The sequence below is a fragment of the Schistocerca americana genome, chromosome 8 (genome assembly GCF_021461395.2).
Source record: "Schistocerca americana isolate TAMUIC-IGC-003095 chromosome 8, iqSchAmer2.1, whole genome shotgun sequence".
In the NCBI taxonomy this organism is placed as follows: domain Eukaryota; kingdom Metazoa; phylum Arthropoda; class Insecta; order Orthoptera; family Acrididae; genus Schistocerca; species Schistocerca americana.
This window is the reverse complement of record NC_060126.1, coordinates 95,474,282-95,486,434: the sequence shown is the minus strand read 5'-3', so window position 1 is coordinate 95,486,434 and position 12,153 is coordinate 95,474,282. Positions and strand designations below refer to the sequence as shown.

General features: G+C 53.1%; 40 non-coding genes across 40 annotated transcripts; 17 read left to right on the top strand and 23 right to left on the bottom strand.

Moving 5' to 3' along the window:
- Positions 1-148: 148 nt before the first annotated feature.
- On the top strand, positions 149-220 carry Trnam-cau. Its single transcript has one exon. It is a non-coding gene; the product is annotated as a tRNA-Met (tRNA).
- A 245-nt stretch (positions 221-465) lies between these two features.
- Positions 466-537, bottom strand: Trnad-guc. Its single transcript has one exon. It is a non-coding gene; the product is annotated as a tRNA-Asp (tRNA).
- A 107-nt stretch (positions 538-644) lies between these two features.
- On the bottom strand, positions 645-716 carry Trnad-guc. Its single transcript has one exon. It is a non-coding gene; the product is annotated as a tRNA-Asp (tRNA).
- A 107-nt stretch (positions 717-823) lies between these two features.
- Positions 824-915, bottom strand: Trnai-uau. Its single transcript is given in 2 exon segments — positions 824-859; positions 878-915. It is a non-coding gene; the product is annotated as a tRNA-Ile (tRNA).
- Positions 916-1,293: 378 nt separating this feature from the next.
- On the top strand, positions 1,294-1,366 carry Trnar-acg. The gene has a single exon. It is a non-coding gene; the product is annotated as a tRNA-Arg (tRNA).
- Positions 1,367-1,653: 287 nt separating this feature from the next.
- Trnam-cau lies at positions 1,654-1,725 on the top strand. The gene has a single exon. It is a non-coding gene; the product is annotated as a tRNA-Met (tRNA).
- Positions 1,726-1,970: 245 nt separating this feature from the next.
- Trnad-guc lies at positions 1,971-2,042 on the bottom strand. The gene has a single exon. It is a non-coding gene; the product is annotated as a tRNA-Asp (tRNA).
- Positions 2,043-2,149: 107 nt separating this feature from the next.
- On the bottom strand, positions 2,150-2,241 carry Trnai-uau. Its single transcript is given in 2 exon segments — positions 2,150-2,185; positions 2,204-2,241. It is a non-coding gene; the product is annotated as a tRNA-Ile (tRNA).
- A 378-nt stretch (positions 2,242-2,619) lies between these two features.
- On the top strand, positions 2,620-2,692 carry Trnar-acg. The gene has a single exon. It is a non-coding gene; the product is annotated as a tRNA-Arg (tRNA).
- Positions 2,693-2,979: 287 nt separating this feature from the next.
- On the top strand, positions 2,980-3,051 carry Trnam-cau. Its single transcript has one exon. It is a non-coding gene; the product is annotated as a tRNA-Met (tRNA).
- Positions 3,052-3,296: 245 nt separating this feature from the next.
- On the bottom strand, positions 3,297-3,368 carry Trnad-guc. The gene has a single exon. It is a non-coding gene; the product is annotated as a tRNA-Asp (tRNA).
- A 107-nt stretch (positions 3,369-3,475) lies between these two features.
- Trnad-guc lies at positions 3,476-3,547 on the bottom strand. Its single transcript has one exon. It is a non-coding gene; the product is annotated as a tRNA-Asp (tRNA).
- A 107-nt stretch (positions 3,548-3,654) lies between these two features.
- Trnai-uau lies at positions 3,655-3,746 on the bottom strand. Its single transcript is given in 2 exon segments — positions 3,655-3,690; positions 3,709-3,746. It is a non-coding gene; the product is annotated as a tRNA-Ile (tRNA).
- Positions 3,747-4,124: 378 nt separating this feature from the next.
- Trnar-acg lies at positions 4,125-4,197 on the top strand. The gene has a single exon. It is a non-coding gene; the product is annotated as a tRNA-Arg (tRNA).
- Positions 4,198-4,484: 287 nt separating this feature from the next.
- On the top strand, positions 4,485-4,556 carry Trnam-cau. Its single transcript has one exon. It is a non-coding gene; the product is annotated as a tRNA-Met (tRNA).
- A 245-nt stretch (positions 4,557-4,801) lies between these two features.
- Positions 4,802-4,873, bottom strand: Trnad-guc. Its single transcript has one exon. It is a non-coding gene; the product is annotated as a tRNA-Asp (tRNA).
- Positions 4,874-4,980: 107 nt separating this feature from the next.
- On the bottom strand, positions 4,981-5,052 carry Trnad-guc. The gene has a single exon. It is a non-coding gene; the product is annotated as a tRNA-Asp (tRNA).
- Positions 5,053-5,159: 107 nt separating this feature from the next.
- Positions 5,160-5,251, bottom strand: Trnai-uau. Its single transcript is given in 2 exon segments — positions 5,160-5,195; positions 5,214-5,251. It is a non-coding gene; the product is annotated as a tRNA-Ile (tRNA).
- Positions 5,252-5,629: 378 nt separating this feature from the next.
- Trnar-acg lies at positions 5,630-5,702 on the top strand. The gene has a single exon. It is a non-coding gene; the product is annotated as a tRNA-Arg (tRNA).
- Positions 5,703-5,989: 287 nt separating this feature from the next.
- On the top strand, positions 5,990-6,061 carry Trnam-cau. The gene has a single exon. It is a non-coding gene; the product is annotated as a tRNA-Met (tRNA).
- Positions 6,062-6,306: 245 nt separating this feature from the next.
- On the bottom strand, positions 6,307-6,378 carry Trnad-guc. Its single transcript has one exon. It is a non-coding gene; the product is annotated as a tRNA-Asp (tRNA).
- Positions 6,379-6,485: 107 nt separating this feature from the next.
- On the bottom strand, positions 6,486-6,557 carry Trnad-guc. The gene has a single exon. It is a non-coding gene; the product is annotated as a tRNA-Asp (tRNA).
- A 107-nt stretch (positions 6,558-6,664) lies between these two features.
- Positions 6,665-6,756, bottom strand: Trnai-uau. Its single transcript is given in 2 exon segments — positions 6,665-6,700; positions 6,719-6,756. It is a non-coding gene; the product is annotated as a tRNA-Ile (tRNA).
- A 378-nt stretch (positions 6,757-7,134) lies between these two features.
- Trnar-acg lies at positions 7,135-7,207 on the top strand. The gene has a single exon. It is a non-coding gene; the product is annotated as a tRNA-Arg (tRNA).
- A 287-nt stretch (positions 7,208-7,494) lies between these two features.
- Positions 7,495-7,566, top strand: Trnam-cau. The gene has a single exon. It is a non-coding gene; the product is annotated as a tRNA-Met (tRNA).
- Positions 7,567-7,811: 245 nt separating this feature from the next.
- On the bottom strand, positions 7,812-7,883 carry Trnad-guc. Its single transcript has one exon. It is a non-coding gene; the product is annotated as a tRNA-Asp (tRNA).
- A 107-nt stretch (positions 7,884-7,990) lies between these two features.
- Positions 7,991-8,062, bottom strand: Trnad-guc. The gene has a single exon. It is a non-coding gene; the product is annotated as a tRNA-Asp (tRNA).
- A 107-nt stretch (positions 8,063-8,169) lies between these two features.
- Positions 8,170-8,261, bottom strand: Trnai-uau. The gene is given in 2 exon segments: positions 8,170-8,205; positions 8,224-8,261. It is a non-coding gene; the product is annotated as a tRNA-Ile (tRNA).
- Positions 8,262-8,639: 378 nt separating this feature from the next.
- Trnar-acg lies at positions 8,640-8,712 on the top strand. Its single transcript has one exon. It is a non-coding gene; the product is annotated as a tRNA-Arg (tRNA).
- A 287-nt stretch (positions 8,713-8,999) lies between these two features.
- Positions 9,000-9,071, top strand: Trnam-cau. The gene has a single exon. It is a non-coding gene; the product is annotated as a tRNA-Met (tRNA).
- A 245-nt stretch (positions 9,072-9,316) lies between these two features.
- On the bottom strand, positions 9,317-9,388 carry Trnad-guc. The gene has a single exon. It is a non-coding gene; the product is annotated as a tRNA-Asp (tRNA).
- Positions 9,389-9,495: 107 nt separating this feature from the next.
- On the bottom strand, positions 9,496-9,567 carry Trnad-guc. The gene has a single exon. It is a non-coding gene; the product is annotated as a tRNA-Asp (tRNA).
- A 107-nt stretch (positions 9,568-9,674) lies between these two features.
- On the bottom strand, positions 9,675-9,766 carry Trnai-uau. The gene is given in 2 exon segments: positions 9,675-9,710; positions 9,729-9,766. It is a non-coding gene; the product is annotated as a tRNA-Ile (tRNA).
- Positions 9,767-10,144: 378 nt separating this feature from the next.
- On the top strand, positions 10,145-10,217 carry Trnar-acg. Its single transcript has one exon. It is a non-coding gene; the product is annotated as a tRNA-Arg (tRNA).
- A 287-nt stretch (positions 10,218-10,504) lies between these two features.
- Trnam-cau lies at positions 10,505-10,576 on the top strand. Its single transcript has one exon. It is a non-coding gene; the product is annotated as a tRNA-Met (tRNA).
- Positions 10,577-10,821: 245 nt separating this feature from the next.
- Positions 10,822-10,893, bottom strand: Trnad-guc. Its single transcript has one exon. It is a non-coding gene; the product is annotated as a tRNA-Asp (tRNA).
- Positions 10,894-11,000: 107 nt separating this feature from the next.
- Trnad-guc lies at positions 11,001-11,072 on the bottom strand. Its single transcript has one exon. It is a non-coding gene; the product is annotated as a tRNA-Asp (tRNA).
- A 107-nt stretch (positions 11,073-11,179) lies between these two features.
- Trnai-uau lies at positions 11,180-11,271 on the bottom strand. Its single transcript is given in 2 exon segments — positions 11,180-11,215; positions 11,234-11,271. It is a non-coding gene; the product is annotated as a tRNA-Ile (tRNA).
- A 378-nt stretch (positions 11,272-11,649) lies between these two features.
- On the top strand, positions 11,650-11,722 carry Trnar-acg. Its single transcript has one exon. It is a non-coding gene; the product is annotated as a tRNA-Arg (tRNA).
- Positions 11,723-12,009: 287 nt separating this feature from the next.
- On the top strand, positions 12,010-12,081 carry Trnam-cau. Its single transcript has one exon. It is a non-coding gene; the product is annotated as a tRNA-Met (tRNA).
- The last annotated feature ends 72 nt before the right edge of the window (positions 12,082-12,153 follow it).

Genomic DNA, 12,153 nt, shown 5'->3' with positions numbered 1-12,153 from the left:
CGTAGCGTCAGTCGAGCAAAGTCGAGACAAGTCAAGCTGAGAGCTGTGGGAGATGATACGCAATTAAGTACAGGCGTGTGAAAGCGACGCAGACAACGCTTTCCAAGTGTCCCACGTCACGTGGCGAAGAGCCAGCGCAACCCCAGCCAGCAGAGTGGCGCAGTGGAAGCGTGCTGGGCCCATAACCCAGAGGTCCGTGGATCGAAACCACGCTCTGCTACAATTATTTCTTTTGCAGACTGTGTCGAGCTCGATTATTACGCCCACAGCGTCGGCTGGGGTGCCTTGATTCAGCGTTAACAGCAAACCCAGTAATTCTGAAGTGTGAAGAATGCGAGAACCACTTCCTAAGATGTAGCATTTTTTAAGATTTTGCACCAACTACACTCCTTGATCGCAAAGTTAATGCTCTTACGACCCCCATACGCGCAACACTCGAACAGGTTTGTGAGATAAAAATCGCATCTCCCCGGCGGGGAATCGAACCCCGGTCTCCCGCGTGACAGGCGGGGATACTAACCACTATACTACCGAGGATGCGATGTAAACAGGTTCCTGTGTGCGAGAGATATGGTGCAAGTAGCCGCAAACGTCCTACACTAAGTTCGGCGAGTGAAAGAGCAGCAATTAAAAATCGGATGTGCCTCCCCGGCGGGGAATCGAACCCCGGTCTCCCGCGTGACAGGCGGGGATACTAACCACTATACTACCGAGGAAGACGCAGCTAGCGTCTCGAATACACAATTATGTTACTCAAATAGCTGATACATCTCAAACCTAGCCTCCTGTTGCTGTCAGAGACAGCTGCTAAGAAATAAAAGTATGCCCCAGGTGAGGCTCGAACTCACAACCCCGGCATTGCTCACGGCTACCGCCTTATAAGTACCGTGCGCTAACCAATTGCGCCACTGGGGCTACGACACAGTGTTCTCAGTTAGCGGTATTCACTTTGCTGCAAACCAGTGGTGGCCACAGAAACATACGATCGCCACCTGATGCCATACTGCGACTTTGGCACCTGACTACCAATGCTTCGTGCTATTCTTGTTTCATATGCTACGCTGACATGCACATCAACCGGCTCTGGTCGTCGAGAAAACGCGGGAAAACGCGCGCCTTGCCTTCTGCTACCTGTCGAGCAGCGAGAGCAGATGTGTGGCAAGCTCTAAGCTCTGCAGGCGCACTGCGGCCACGCAGCTGGACGAGAGGTACCTTCCTTGGGAGCTTGCTCAGCCATGGAGAACACGTTTCTTCGCCAATTGCACTTGCCTCGTAGAAAGAAATGCTGCCACTGGCCCTGTGGCGCAACGGATAACGCGTCTGACTACGGATCAGAAGATTCCAGGTTCGAATCCTGGCAGGGTCGGCATTTTGTTGGTTGCCGACGCGTAGCTGGGCAGTGGATTTCGTATGTCGACGCATCGCGGAGTGCTTTGTTACTCCTGTGCATCTCGCAGCTGCATGTCGAGTCAATCGTGGTAAATATCGCAGCCTGCAAGCGTCAGCGTAGCGTCAGTCGAGCAAAGTCGAGACAAGTCAAGCTGAGAGCTGTGGGAGATGATACGCAATTAAGTACAGGCGTGTGAAAGCGACGCAGACAACGCTTTCCAAGTGTCCCACGTCACGTGGCGAAGAGCCAGCGCAACCCCAGCCAGCAGAGTGGCGCAGTGGAAGCGTGCTGGGCCCATAACCCAGAGGTCCGTGGATCGAAACCACGCTCTGCTACAATTATTTCTTTTGCAGACTGTGTCGAGCTCGATTATTACGCCCACAGCGTCGGCTGGGGTGCCTTGATTCAGCGTTAACAGCAAACCCAGTAATTCTGAAGTGTGAAGAATGCGAGAACCACTTCCTAAGATGTAGCATTTTTTAAGATTTTGCACCAACTACACTCCTTGATCGCAAAGTTAATGCTCTTACGACCCCCATACGCGCAACACTCGAACAGGTTTGTGAGATAAAAATCGCATCTCCCCGGCGGGGAATCGAACCCCGGTCTCCCGCGTGACAGGCGGGGATACTAACCACTATACTACCGAGGAAGACGCAGCTAGCGTCTCGAATACACAATTATGTTACTCAAATAGCTGATACATCTCAAACCTAGCCTCCTGTTGCTGTCAGAGACAGCTGCTAAGAAATAAAAGTATGCCCCAGGTGAGGCTCGAACTCACAACCCCGGCATTGCTCACGGCTACCGCCTTATAAGTACCGTGCGCTAACCAATTGCGCCACTGGGGCTACGACACAGTGTTCTCAGTTAGCGGTATTCACTTTGCTGCAAACCAGTGGTGGCCACAGAAACATACGATCGCCACCTGATGCCATACTGCGACTTTGGCACCTGACTACCAATGCTTCGTGCTATTCTTGTTTCATATGCTACGCTGACATGCACATCAACCGGCTCTGGTCGTCGAGAAAACGCGGGAAAACGCGCGCCTTGCCTTCTGCTACCTGTCGAGCAGCGAGAGCAGATGTGTGGCAAGCTCTAAGCTCTGCAGGCGCACTGCGGCCACGCAGCTGGACGAGAGGTACCTTCCTTGGGAGCTTGCTCAGCCATGGAGAACACGTTTCTTCGCCAATTGCACTTGCCTCGTAGAAAGAAATGCTGCCACTGGCCCTGTGGCGCAACGGATAACGCGTCTGACTACGGATCAGAAGATTCCAGGTTCGAATCCTGGCAGGGTCGGCATTTTGTTGGTTGCCGACGCGTAGCTGGGCAGTGGATTTCGTATGTCGACGCATCGCGGAGTGCTTTGTTACTCCTGTGCATCTCGCAGCTGCATGTCGAGTCAATCGTGGTAAATATCGCAGCCTGCAAGCGTCAGCGTAGCGTCAGTCGAGCAAAGTCGAGACAAGTCAAGCTGAGAGCTGTGGGAGATGATACGCAATTAAGTACAGGCGTGTGAAAGCGACGCAGACAACGCTTTCCAAGTGTCCCACGTCACGTGGCGAAGAGCCAGCGCAACCCCAGCCAGCAGAGTGGCGCAGTGGAAGCGTGCTGGGCCCATAACCCAGAGGTCCGTGGATCGAAACCACGCTCTGCTACAATTATTTCTTTTGCAGACTGTGTCGAGCTCGATTATTACGCCCACAGCGTCGGCTGGGGTGCCTTGATTCAGCGTTAACAGCAAACCCAGTAATTCTGAAGTGTGAAGAATGCGAGAACCACTTCCTAAGATGTAGCATTTTTTAAGATTTTGCACCAACTACACTCCTTGATCGCAAAGTTAATGCTCTTACGACCCCCATACGCGCAACACTCGAACAGGTTTGTGAGATAAAAATCGCATCTCCCCGGCGGGGAATCGAACCCCGGTCTCCCGCGTGACAGGCGGGGATACTAACCACTATACTACCGAGGATGCGATGTAAACAGGTTCCTGTGTGCGAGAGATATGGTGCAAGTAGCCGCAAACGTCCTACACTAAGTTCGGCGAGTGAAAGAGCAGCAATTAAAAATCGGATGTGCCTCCCCGGCGGGGAATCGAACCCCGGTCTCCCGCGTGACAGGCGGGGATACTAACCACTATACTACCGAGGAAGACGCAGCTAGCGTCTCGAATACACAATTATGTTACTCAAATAGCTGATACATCTCAAACCTAGCCTCCTGTTGCTGTCAGAGACAGCTGCTAAGAAATAAAAGTATGCCCCAGGTGAGGCTCGAACTCACAACCCCGGCATTGCTCACGGCTACCGCCTTATAAGTACCGTGCGCTAACCAATTGCGCCACTGGGGCTACGACACAGTGTTCTCAGTTAGCGGTATTCACTTTGCTGCAAACCAGTGGTGGCCACAGAAACATACGATCGCCACCTGATGCCATACTGCGACTTTGGCACCTGACTACCAATGCTTCGTGCTATTCTTGTTTCATATGCTACGCTGACATGCACATCAACCGGCTCTGGTCGTCGAGAAAACGCGGGAAAACGCGCGCCTTGCCTTCTGCTACCTGTCGAGCAGCGAGAGCAGATGTGTGGCAAGCTCTAAGCTCTGCAGGCGCACTGCGGCCACGCAGCTGGACGAGAGGTACCTTCCTTGGGAGCTTGCTCAGCCATGGAGAACACGTTTCTTCGCCAATTGCACTTGCCTCGTAGAAAGAAATGCTGCCACTGGCCCTGTGGCGCAACGGATAACGCGTCTGACTACGGATCAGAAGATTCCAGGTTCGAATCCTGGCAGGGTCGGCATTTTGTTGGTTGCCGACGCGTAGCTGGGCAGTGGATTTCGTATGTCGACGCATCGCGGAGTGCTTTGTTACTCCTGTGCATCTCGCAGCTGCATGTCGAGTCAATCGTGGTAAATATCGCAGCCTGCAAGCGTCAGCGTAGCGTCAGTCGAGCAAAGTCGAGACAAGTCAAGCTGAGAGCTGTGGGAGATGATACGCAATTAAGTACAGGCGTGTGAAAGCGACGCAGACAACGCTTTCCAAGTGTCCCACGTCACGTGGCGAAGAGCCAGCGCAACCCCAGCCAGCAGAGTGGCGCAGTGGAAGCGTGCTGGGCCCATAACCCAGAGGTCCGTGGATCGAAACCACGCTCTGCTACAATTATTTCTTTTGCAGACTGTGTCGAGCTCGATTATTACGCCCACAGCGTCGGCTGGGGTGCCTTGATTCAGCGTTAACAGCAAACCCAGTAATTCTGAAGTGTGAAGAATGCGAGAACCACTTCCTAAGATGTAGCATTTTTTAAGATTTTGCACCAACTACACTCCTTGATCGCAAAGTTAATGCTCTTACGACCCCCATACGCGCAACACTCGAACAGGTTTGTGAGATAAAAATCGCATCTCCCCGGCGGGGAATCGAACCCCGGTCTCCCGCGTGACAGGCGGGGATACTAACCACTATACTACCGAGGATGCGATGTAAACAGGTGCCTGTGTGCGAGAGATATGGTGCAAGTAGCCGCAAACGTCCTACACTAAGTTCGGCGAGTGAAAGAGCAGCAATTAAAAATCGGATGTGCCTCCCCGGCGGGGAATCGAACCCCGGTCTCCCGCGTGACAGGCGGGGATACTAACCACTATACTACCGAGGAAGACGCAGCTAGCGTCTCGAATACACAATTATGTTACTCAAATAGCTGATACATCTCAAACCTAGCCTCCTGTTGCTGTCAGAGACAGCTGCTAAGAAATAAAAGTATGCCCCAGGTGAGGCTCGAACTCACAACCCCGGCATTGCTCACGGCTACCGCCTTATAAGTACCGTGCGCTAACCAATTGCGCCACTGGGGCTACGACACAGTGTTCTCAGTTAGCGGTATTCACTTTGCTGCAAACCAGTGGTGGCCACAGAAACATACGATCGCCACCTGATGCCATACTGCGACTTTGGCACCTGACTACCAATGCTTCGTGCTATTCTTGTTTCATATGCTACGCTGACATGCACATCAACCGGCTCTGGTCGTCGAGAAAACGCGGGAAAACGCGCGCCTTGCCTTCTGCTACCTGTCGAGCAGCGAGAGCAGATGTGTGGCAAGCTCTAAGCTCTGCAGGCGCACTGCGGCCACGCAGCTGGACGAGAGGTACCTTCCTTGGGAGCTTGCTCAGCCATGGAGAACACGTTTCTTCGCCAATTGCACTTGCCTCGTAGAAAGAAATGCTGCCACTGGCCCTGTGGCGCAACGGATAACGCGTCTGACTACGGATCAGAAGATTCCAGGTTCGAATCCTGGCAGGGTCGGCATTTTGTTGGTTGCCGACGCGTAGCTGGGCAGTGGATTTCGTATGTCGACGCATCGCGGAGTGCTTTGTTACTCCTGTGCATCTCGCAGCTGCATGTCGAGTCAATCGTGGTAAATATCGCAGCCTGCAAGCGTCAGCGTAGCGTCAGTCGAGCAAAGTCGAGACAAGTCAAGCTGAGAGCTGTGGGAGATGATACGCAATTAAGTACAGGCGTGTGAAAGCGACGCAGACAACGCTTTCCAAGTGTCCCACGTCACGTGGCGAAGAGCCAGCGCAACCCCAGCCAGCAGAGTGGCGCAGTGGAAGCGTGCTGGGCCCATAACCCAGAGGTCCGTGGATCGAAACCACGCTCTGCTAAAATTATTTCTTTTGCAGACTGTGTCGAGCTCGATTATTACGCCCACAGCGTCGGCTGGGGTGCCTTGATTCAGCGTTAACAGCAAACCCAGTAATTCTGAAGTGTGAAGAATGCGAGAACCACTTCCTAAGATGTAGCATTTTTTAAGATTTTGCACCAACTACACTCCTTGATCGCAAAGTTAATGCTCTTACGACCCCCATACGCGCAACACTCGAACAGGTTTGTGAGATAAAAATCGCATCTCCCCGGCGGGGAATCGAACCCCGGTCTCCCGCGTGACAGGCGGGGATACTAACCACTATACTACCGAGGATGCGATGTAAACAGGTGCCTGTGTGCGAGAGATATGGTGCAAGTAGCCGCAAACGTCCTACACTAAGTTCGGCGAGTGAAAGAGCAGCAATTAAAAATCGGATGTGCCTCCCCGGCGGGGAATCGAACCCCGGTCTCCCGCGTGACAGGCGGGGATACTAACCACTATACTACCGAGGAAGACGCAGCTAGCGTCTCGAATACACAATTATGTTACTCAAATAGCTGATACATCTCAAACCTAGCCTCCTGTTGCTGTCAGAGACAGCTGCTAAGAAATAAAAGTATGCCCCAGGTGAGGCTCGAACTCACAACCCCGGCATTGCTCACGGCTACTGCCTTATAAGTACCGTGCGCTAACCAATTGCGCCACTGGGGCTACGACACAGTGTTCTCAGTTAGCGGTATTCACTTTGCTGCAAACCAGTGGTGGCCACAGAAACATACGATCGCCACCTGATGCCATACTGCGACTTTGGCACCTGACTACCAATGCTTCGTGCTATTCTTGTTTCATATGCTACGCTGACATGCACATCAACCGGCTCTGGTCGTCGAGAAAACGCGGGAAAACGCGCGCCTTGCCTTCTGCTACCTGTCGAGCAGCGAGAGCAGATGTGTGGCAAGCTCTAAGCTCTGCAGGCGCACTGCGGCCACGCAGCTGGACGAGAGGTACCTTCCTTGGGAGCTTGCTCAGCCATGGAGAACACGTTTCTTCGCCAATTGCACTTGCCTCGTAGAAAGAAATGCTGCCACTGGCCCTGTGGCGCAACGGATAACGCGTCTGACTACGGATCAGAAGATTCCAGGTTCGAATCCTGGCAGGGTCGGCATTTTGTTGGTTGCCGACGCGTAGCTGGGCAGTGGATTTCGTATGTCGACGCATCGCGGAGTGCTTTGTTACTCCTGTGCATCTCGCAGCTGCATGTCGAGTCAATCGTGGTAAATATCGCAGCCTGCAAGCGTCAGCGTAGCGTCAGTCGAGCAAAGTCGAGACAAGTCAAGCTGAGAGCTGTGGGAGATGATACGCAATTAAGTACAGGCGTGTGAAAGCGACGCAGACAACGCTTTCCAAGTGTCCCACGTCACGTGGCGAAGAGCCAGCGCAACCCCAGCCAGCAGAGTGGCGCAGTGGAAGCGTGCTGGGCCCATAACCCAGAGGTCCGTGGATCGAAACCACGCTCTGCTAAAATTATTTCTTTTGCAGACTGTGTCGAGCTCGATTATTACGCCCACAGCGTCGGCTGGGGTGCCTTGATTCAGCGTTAACAGCAAACCCAGTAATTCTGAAGTGTGAAGAATGCGAGAACCACTTCCTAAGATGTAGCATTTTTTAAGATTTTGCACCAACTACACTCCTTGATCGCAAAGTTAATGCTCTTACGACCCCCATACGCGCAACACTCGAACAGGTTTGTGAGATAAAAATCGCATCTCCCCGGCGGGGAATCGAACCCCGGTCTCCCGCGTGACAGGCGGGGATACTAACCACTATACTACCGAGGATGCGATGTAAACAGGTGCCTGTGTGCGAGAGATATGGTGCAAGTAGCCGCAAACGTCCTACACTAAGTTCGGCGAGTGAAAGAGCAGCAATTAAAAATCGGATGTGCCTCCCCGGCGGGGAATCGAACCCCGGTCTCCCGCGTGACAGGCGGGGATACTAACCACTATACTACCGAGGAAGACGCAGCTAGCGTCTCGAATACACAATTATGTTACTCAAATAGCTGATACATCTCAAACCTAGCCTCCTGTTGCTGTCAGAGACAGCTGCTAAGAAATAAAAGTATGCCCCAGGTGAGGCTCGAACTCACAACCCCGGCATTGCTCACGGCTACTGCCTTATAAGTACCGTGCGCTAACCAATTGCGCCACTGGGGCTACGACACAGTGTTCTCAGTTAGCAGTATTCACTTTGCTGCAAACCAGTGGTGGCCACAGAAACATACGATCGCCACCTGATGCCATACTGCGACTTTGGCACCTGACTACCAATGCTTCGTGCTATTCTTGTTTCATATGCTACGCTGACATGCGCATCAACCGGCTCTGGTCGTCGAGAAAACGCGGGAAAACGCGCGCCTTGCCTTCTGCTACCTGTCGAGCAGCGAGAGCAGATGTGTGGCAAGCTCTAAGCTCTGCAGGCGCACTGCGGCCACGCAGCTGGACGAGAGGTACCTTCCTTGGGAGCTTGCTCAGCCATGGAGAACACGTTTCTTCGCCAATTGCACTTGCCTCGTAGAAAGAAATGCTGCCACTGGCCATGTGGCGCAACGGATAACGCGTCTGACTACGGATCAGAAGATTCCAGGTTCGAATCCTGGCAGGGTCGGCATTTTGTTGGTTGCCGACGCGTAGCTGGGCAGTGGATTTCGTATGTCGACGCATCGCGGAGTGCTTTGTTACTCCTGTGCATCTCGCAGCTGCATGTCGAGTCAATCGTGGTAAATATCGCAGCCTGCAAGCGTCAGCGTAGCGTCAGTCGAGCAAAGTCGAGACAAGTCAAGCTGAGAGCTGTGGGAGATGATACGCAATTAAGTACAGGCGTGTGAAAGCGACGCAGACAACGCTTTCCAAGTGTCCCACGTCACGTGGCGAAGAGCCAGCGCAACCCCAGCCAGCAGAGTGGCGCAGTGGAAGCGTGCTGGGCCCATAACCCAGAGGTCCGTGGATCGAAACCACGCTCTGCTAAAATTATTTCTTTTGCAGACTGTGTCGAGCTCGATTATTACGCCCACAGCGTCGGCTGGGGTGCCTTGATTCAGCGTTAACAGCAAACCCAGTAATTCTGAAGTGTGAAGAATGCGAGAACCACTTCCTAAGATGTAGCATTTTTTAAGATTTTGCACCAACTACACTCCTTGATCGCAAAGTTAATGCTCTTACGACCCCCATACGCGCAACACTCGAACAGGTTTGTGAGATAAAAATCGCATCTCCCCGGCGGGGAATCGAACCCCGGTCTCCCGCGTGACAGGCGGGGATACTAACCACTATACTACCGAGGATGCGATGTAAACAGGTGCCTGTGTGCGAGAGATATGGTGCAAGTAGCCGCAAACGTCCTACACTAAGTTCGGCGAGTGAAAGAGCAGCAATTAAAAATCGGATGTGCCTCCCCGGCGGGGAATCGAACCCCGGTCTCCCGCGTGACAGGCGGGGATACTAACCACTATACTACCGAGGAAGACGCAGCTAGCGTCTCGAATACACAATTATGTTACTCAAATAGCTGATACATCTCAAACCTAGCCTCCTGTTGCTGTCAGAGACAGCTGCTAAGAAATAAAAGTATGCCCCAGGTGAGGCTCGAACTCACAACCCCGGCATTGCTCACGGCTACTGCCTTATAAGTACCGTGCGCTAACCAATTGCGCCACTGGGGCTACGACACAGTGTTCTCAGTTAGCGGTATTCACTTTGCTGCAAACCAGTGGTGGCCACAGAAACATACGATCGCCACCTGATGCCATACTGCGACTTTGGCACCTGACTACCAATGCTTCGTGCTATTCTTGTTTCATATGCTACGCTGACATGCACATCAACCGGCTCTGGTCGTCGAGAAAACGCGGGAAAACGCGCGCCTTGCCTTCTGCTACCTGTCGAGCAGCGAGAGCAGATGTGTGGCAAGCTCTAAGCTCTGCAGGCGCACTGCGGCCACGCAGCTGGACGAGAGGTACCTTCCTTGGGAGCTTGCTCAGCCATGGAGAACACGTTTCTTCGCCAATTGCACTTGCCTCGTAGAAAGAAATGCTGCCACTGGCCCTGTGGCGCAACGGATAACGCGTCTGACTACGGATCAGAAGATTCCAGGTTCGAATCCTGGCAGGGTCGGCATTTTGTTGGTTGCCGACGCGTAGCTGGGCAGTGGATTTCGTATGTCGACGCATCGCGGAGTGCTTTGTTACTCCTGTGCATCTCGCAGCTGCATGTCGAGTCAATCGTGGTAAATATCGCAGCCTGCAAGCGTCAGCGTAGCGTCAGTCGAGCAAAGTCGAGACAAGTCAAGCTGAGAGCTGTGGGAGATGATACGCAATTAAGTACAGGCGTGTGAAAGCGACGCAGACAACGCTTTCCAAGTGTCCCACGTCACGTGGCGAAGAGCCAGCGCAACCCCAGCCAGCAGAGTGGCGCAGTGGAAGCGTGCTGGGCCCATAACCCAGAGGTCCGTGGATCGAAACCACGCTCTGCTAAAATTATTTCTTTTGCAGACTGTGTCGAGCTCGATTATTACGCCCACAGCGTCGGCTGGGGTGCCTTGATTCAGCGTTAACAGCAAACCCAGTAATTCTGAAGTGTGAAGAATGCGAGAACCACTTCCTAAGATGTAGCATTTTTTAAGATTTTGCACCAACTACACTCCTTGATCGCAAAGTTAATGCTCTTACGACCCCCATACGCGCAACACTCGAACAGGTTTGTGAGATAAAAATCGCATCTCCCCGGCGGGGAATCGAACCCCGGTCTCCCGCGTGACAGGCGGGGATACTAACCACTATACTACCGAGGATGCGATGTAAACAGGTGCCTGTGTGCGAGAGATATGGTGCAAGTAGCCGCAAACGTCCTACACTAAGTTCGGCGAGTGAAAGAGCAGCAATTAAAAATCGGATGTGCCTCCCCGGCGGGGAATCGAACCCCGGTCTCCCGCGTGACAGGCGGGGATACTAACCACTATACTACCGAGGAAGACGCAGCTAGCGTCTCGAATACACAATTATGTTACTCAAATAGCTGATACATCTCAAACCTAGCCTCCTGTTGCTGTCAGAGACAGCTGCTAAGAAATAAAAGTATGCCCCAGGTGAGGCTCGAACTCACAACCCCGGCATTGCTCACGGCTACTGCCTTATAAGTACCGTGCGCTAACCAATTGCGCCACTGGGGCTACGACACAGTGTTCTCAGTTAGCGGTATTCACTTTGCTGCAAACCAGTGGTGGCCACAGAAACATACGATCGCCACCTGATGCCATACTGCGACTTTGGCACCTGACTACCAATGCTTCGTGCTATTCTTGTTTCATATGCTACGCTGACATGCACATCAACCGGCTCTGGTCGTCGAGAAAACGCGGGAAAACGCGCGCCTTGCCTTCTGCTACCTGTCGAGCAGCGAGAGCAGATGTGTGGCAAGCTCTAAGCTCTGCAGGCGCACTGCGGCCACGCAGCTGGACGAGAGGTACCTTCCTTGGGAGCTTGCTCAGCCATGGAGAACACGTTTCTTCGCCAATTGCACTTGCCTCGTAGAAAGAAATGCTGCCACTGGCCCTGTGGCGCAACGGATAACGCGTCTGACTACGGATCAGAAGATTCCAGGTTCGAATCCTGGCAGGGTCGGCATTTTGTTGGTTGCCGACGCGTAGCTGGGCAGTGGATTTCGTATGTCGACGCATCGCGGAGTGCTTTGTTACTCCTGTGCATCTCGCAGCTGCATGTCGAGTCAATCGTGGTAAATATCGCAGCCTGCAAGCGTCAGCGTAGCGTCAGTCGAGCAAAGTCGAGACAAGTCAAGCTGAGAGCTGTGGGAGATGATACGCAATTAAGTACAGGCGTGTGAAAGCGACGCAGACAACGCTTTCCAAGTGTCCCACGTCACGTGGCGAAGAGCCAGCGCAACCCCAGCCAGCAGAGTGGCGCAGTGGAAGCGTGCTGGGCCCATAACCCAGAGGTCCGTGGATCGAAACCACGCTCTGCTAAAATTATTTCTTTTGCAGACTGTGTCGAGCTCGATTATTACGCCCACAGCGTCGGCTGGGGTGCCTTGATTC